This window comes from Ailuropoda melanoleuca, chromosome 12 (assembly GCF_002007445.2).
Source record: "Ailuropoda melanoleuca isolate Jingjing chromosome 12, ASM200744v2, whole genome shotgun sequence".
NCBI lineage: Eukaryota > Metazoa > Chordata > Mammalia > Carnivora > Ursidae > Ailuropoda > Ailuropoda melanoleuca.
In genome coordinates this window covers 36,099,048-36,104,931 of record NC_048229.1, presented here as the reverse complement: position 1 = coordinate 36,104,931, position 5,884 = coordinate 36,099,048, and positions in this window count along the sequence as shown.

Here is a 5,884-nt window from a genome sequence, read left to right as displayed (position 1 = left end):
CTTCTGCCTCTGTCTGCCCATGTATCTCAAAGTCTGGCTCCGGAGTTTGTTCTTAGAGCCACTAAATTACATCCTCCTCCCATCCTTGATTCCATGTCTTTCTCTTCCTTTCCGTTGCCTCTGTCGCTTAGTCTGTCAATTGGTTTCTGCCTTTCTCCTCCTGTGTCTGTTTCTGTCTTTGTTTTCTCTCTCGTCTTTCCGCTTCATTTTCTCTGCCCAAAGCTCTATGACACAGGGACGTAGTTGTGTCTATGTCTTTATTTTTTCCTCTCTCTTTAATCTCGGGAGAGATCTATCCCCTTCCCAGCCCCCCCCCCCGTGTGGGGCCCTGCTCAGGGTGCTCCCTCTTTTCTCAGCTAGAGGGGATCCTAGATTTCCCCTACTCCCCAAAGTCAAAAGCTATTCTGGGACGAGTGGGACTTGGGGAGGTGGTGGGGGCAAGGAGCCCCTGGAGGGATGAATGGAGACCTGGAGCTCCAGCTAGAGCTGGCTGTGGCAGAGCAGGGAGTGGCAGTCTTGGTGGGTGGCCTGTGCAGGGACATGTGGAAGCGACAATGAGCTGTGTGTGCAATGCTAAAGCGTCCAGCACAGACCTCCCTACCCCAGTGAGCCCTCCCTCCTTCCTGGCCTTGGTGGTGGTGGTCGGGGGAGTCCAAAATTCTCCCCACAAAAAGAGCAAAAAACAGCCTGGAAAAGCATATGCTTAGGGTACAGGGAATGGTTGGGGTGGAAGGGCTCTTTGGCACCGAAACAAAACAGAACAAGTCTCTGCCTGAGTCATTCTTCGCCCACCTATTAGTGTTAGGGTCCTTTTTTTTTTTTTTTTTTTTTAAAGATTTTATTTATTTACTTGTCAGAGCGAGAGCACAAGCAGGGGGAGAGGCAGGCAGAGGGAGAAGCACGCTTCCCGCTGAGCAGGGAGCCTGATGCGGGGCTCCTACCCAGGACCCTGGGATCATGACCTGAGATGAAGGCAGATGTTTAACCGACTGAGCCACCCAGGTGCCCCTAGTATTGGGGTCTTAAAGTCAAATGCTTCAGACAAATGATGTTAGAGGGGAGCAGGCACAGGATAAGAAAACCGAAGTGCAAAGTTTGAGGCTACATCACCAGGGACATTCTGCTTGGGTGGGTGGACGAGACAGGGAAACCTCCCTGTTTTAAATAATACATTTTGTAAAAACCCGCTGGGGGGCTTACGTAGCCCAGGAGCCACCAGCTGAATGACACCAAGTACACTTCAGGCAGTGTCACTGGGGGACAGGGGCTCCTTCTGAACCTGAACCCCTGCCTGCCCATGTCTGGAGCTTCAGGAGGGGTGGAATTGCCAAGAGCCCCCGGAGCTGCATGGAGGAGGAAGCTAATTATGCCTACTCGACAGGAGTGTCGGTGGCAGTTAAATGAATCGTTCTCTGTGTCAAGCGCTTAGAACGGTACCTGGCACACAGCGAGTGCTCAGTGACTGTTAGCATAACCGCGGGCTCCTGGGGGAAATGCTGAGCCCTGTGGCTGGTCAGATGGCAAGGGCAGATGGTTAGGTCTTGTTCTTTACCTGATCTCCCTCCCAGGGTAAGAGAGGAGGGCAGACTTTAGCCCCTTCCATAGGACGGTGAGAAACACCTTACCAGAGCACCTGGCAGGAAGAGGGGGGTCAGACCACAGGGGCGCAAAGCTCCATCAAGGGGGTGATGGCTGCTCAAGTCTGTACTAAAACCATTGAATCATACACTTTAATGGATGAGTTGAATTATAGCTCAATAAAGCCATTTAAAAGGCAAAAAACAAAACAAAACTAAAAAACCCCTCTACAAAAGAGGTCAGGAAGTGACCCTCCAGTTCATACAGGTAACTCTGCCCAAACAATGACCTTGCTTTTATTCATTCATTCGACGAATATATTTTTTTAAAGATTTTATTTATTTATTTGACAGAAAGAGAGAGAGAGACAGCGAGAGAGGGAACACAAGCAGGGGAGTGGGAGAGGGAGAAGCAGGCTCCCCGTCGAGCAGGGAGCCTGATGCGGGGCTCAATCCCAGAACCCTGGGATCATGACCTGAGCCAAAGGCAGACAAGCCCTACGACTGAGGCACCCAGACTGAGCTACCCAGGCGCCCCTCAACAAACATTTTCTATGTAATATCTGCTTTGTAGTAACTTGAGGTCACAAACAAACTTTAACCCAGCCTTAGGGGGTGGGAACTAGGAAGGGCTTTGGGAGGAGAGGTCTGAGCTGAGACCTAAGTGATCTGGGAAAATGAGGGTGTTCCAGGTGGGGGGGGGGGACATCTGTAAAGGTCTCCAGGTAAGGAAGGCAGAGATCTTTCAAATGCCTTCCCCCCACCCCCCGGTATGTCAGTCCCCATGTTGAACAGTGCTGGTGACATTTTTGGTGCCTAAGAAATCCCTAGTCCCCTGCCTTCATGAAGCTCCAGTGAGGAACACAGACACATGGCCAGACATAACAATCTATTCTTTTTTTTTTTATTTAAGATTTTATTTATTTGAGAAAGAAAGAGAGTGCATGAGCCAGGGAAGAAGGAGAAGCAGACTCCCCGCTGAGCAGAGTGCCTGATGTGGGCGCTCGATCCCTGGACACTTAATGGACTGAGCTACACGGGTGCCCTAACAATCCATTCTGGGATAACTAGGGCACTGGGAGAGGGGTCAGGACCCAAATGGGGAAGACCAGAGGCTGTGGATGTCCAGAGGAGGCACTTGACCTAGTCTGAGAGAACATCAGGGAAGGCTTCCTGGAGGAAGAGATAGGGTTACAAACAGTCTGTGTTTGGGGTTGTAGGTCCCTTTGAGAATCTGTTGAAGCTCTGGACATTCACAGAAGAAAAACACACGAACGTAGGCAAGTCCCATATTCTCATTCCCTCAACCACCTCTTCCTGGAAGCCCATGTACATCCCATTTCCTCCCATGACCACCTTGCGGTATAAATGTCCCAGGAATGGGGACAGGGGTGGCCAACAGTGCTGGAAAACTTTGAGGTCGAGTTTCAGCACCCCTCTCACGCCCCCCCCCCCGGGGGCCAGGAAGGTGTACCAAAGATCTAGCCTTTATTCTCCCTACATCCCCCGCACTAATCGTCGGCCCCGGCGCTATGAGGCCCTTGGCACAAATCCGGACCAACGCATTCTCGTCTGGAATGTCCGGACAGAAACAGTTTAGGTGGTCACCGCGCTCACGAGACGAGCGCTACCGCGCCCCCTGATGGTCACTGCGCGCCGGCGCATTCCAAGCCGCTCGTGCCCCCTGGTGGCCGGTGCTCACACAGTCATCAGTGAACCCCGCCAGTTCCAGCCTTCGGTCTGCGGACTGGGGTCCTGATCCAAGTAGTGTGTGGTATAATGATTGAACTCTTAATTAAATTTTCAGACCTGATTTTTTAAAGGGTGCATGAATTGCAAGTATTGCAATTCATTGCAACCCCAAATTGCAAGGATGACTACTAAAAAAATACAAATGATTCATAAATTGCAAACTAGTGGAGGGGAAAAAAGAGTGAAAAAAAAAAAACCATAAGATAAAACCAAGCCAAACATGCAGCTAGCCACTTCAAAGAAGCCTAAATGAGAGGGGATGGAATGCATAGCAAAAATGGGGACAATGGAATCACAAAATAAGATGGAAGAAGTCAATAAAATATAACCCTAATCACATACGCAAAAGTGTATTCTGAATCTAAACACTTCTGGCTGCCTCCACTGTTTCTACCTATTCTCCCCCACTCCCCCCAACCCCCAGCTTCCCCCTCCAGCCCCTGTCCTTGGCTCTCTTCCCTCACACGGTTGGTGGGACTCTGAATGCCCAAGTCAGATCAGGTCCCTCCCCTGCTCAGAAACTTCCCTTGGCTCCATTTCACTCAGAGTAAAAGCTAGACTTAACACTGTGGGCCCTAAGGGTCTGCACCATTTGCTTCTTTCTCCCTGTCTGACCTCATCTTCCCACCTCACCCCCCTTGCTTGTTCCCCTCTAGCCACACGGATCTCCTCGTCGTTCCTCTAAAATACCAGACATGTTCTCACCTCAGGACCTTTGCACTGACTGTTCCATCTGCCTGGAGGACTCTTTCCATCTGCCTCACTCCCTCATTACCAACGGAGAGTGGATAAATTAACCGGGTACAGTCACACAACGGAATCTGCAGTGACAATGACCTATAACTACTCGCACTAAGGAGACTGGATTTCACAGTGTGTTGAGTGGAAAAAGCCAGACACTAAAGAGAATGTATTTTCTGACTCCATTTACATAAAACTCAAGGCAGGAAAAACCCAACTATGCAGTCAGATCTCAGAATGATGGTGACCTTGAGGGGGCATAGCCTGATAAGAGCCACGAGGGTACTTCTGGGGCACTGGGAGCTGGTGGCACGGGTGTGTTCCGTTGGTGAAAATCCACTCCGCTGTACACTTATGGTTGGTACTATTTTGCACGTGTGTCTACTTCAATAAACAGTTAAAACAATGAAATGAACCTCCGCCTTCCCACCGCCATTTCCAGCTCTCAGGCCCTTCTCTCCCACTCTAGGGGCTTTTATACCACACACCTGCCCGCCGCCTCCGTCCCCCCTCCCCCACGTTCCAGGAAGACCACGCAGAGAACTCAGGTGGCACGTGGGGGCCGGGCCCAGCGCACCGCTGGGGGTGCGAAGGCGAGCGATGGAGCTTCTGGGGGGAGCCAGGGCCAAGGAGGTAAGGTTTCTGCGATGCCCTTGTCCTAAGTCCTGCGGTGGGGGTGGGGGCTTTGGAGGGCGCCCCCTAAGGGCTCAGAGCCCAGTGTCTGGAAGATGGGACTCAGCACTGAGCCCTTCCGGTAAAGTAGCCATTGGAAATGCAATCTGCTTCTTTGCATGCATTCTCCCTCTCTCTCATCTCTCTCCTGTTTGTCTCTCTCTGTTTCTGTTTCCCTCCCTCCCTGTCTCCCCTCCTCCTTCCCAGTCTTGCTCTCCTCAAAAAGAAAAAAAAATTCACAATTATTTACATAGTTTTATTACATCATTACATCAGACTGTAACCAAAGGACCCAAGTTCAAACTTTGAGTCTTGCCATAAACTTTGAATAAATGATAGTGCTTTTTTTTCTTTTTTGTACTGTAATGTTTATTTTTAAATTCTTTTTTACTGGCATGATTTTATATATATGAGGCTCAAGAAAAGAAAATGTTCACTCTGCATTTTTTTGTGGCCATTAATATTGTTCGTTTCGTTTTCTGATTATTACTGGAAATAATTTTGTCATATAGGGCATGAGGGCACTTGGCAGGCCTCTGTGATATCCTGTTGGATGGGGAAGGGTGTGGTGTGATTTAGGAAGGGGAGGGGGGAGGGGGATCCAGGGGAAACAAGGCAAGGCTGGAGGCCAGGCAGGGACCCAGGTGGGATAGGCCCTGGGGTCTCCGCCCGCTGAGAGTCTCATTAACAGTGGAAACCACGGAACATAGTGTCTGGTTGGCTTCGGGGAGAGAGAGGGGAGGAGCCAAGGAGTGTGGGCTGCTCTGCACAGGCCTTGGGCCTGGACCAGATGACTCAGTCAAGGGGGCTGTGAAGAAGACAGAAGGGCAGGTCAGACCACCCCCCCCACCCCCCCGCTGTCCCTGAGAGCTTCCTGGGCTCCTTCCTAATTCACTGGGTCCTCATAGCACCCACCTTAGTGATGGGAAACTGAGGCTCAGAGACAGGAAGGCGCCAGGCTGGAGAGAGTGGGACTGGAGCCCAGGTCTCCTACCTAACCCCAGGCTTGGAAATCTTAAGTAAGTTCAGGGCTTAAATCACTTCTGATTATTGCTTTCTCTGCCATTAGGGAAAAAAAAAAGTACGGAAACAAAAAACCAAACACACTCGACCACAAAGCCCAGGGGCATTTTTGGAGTGGT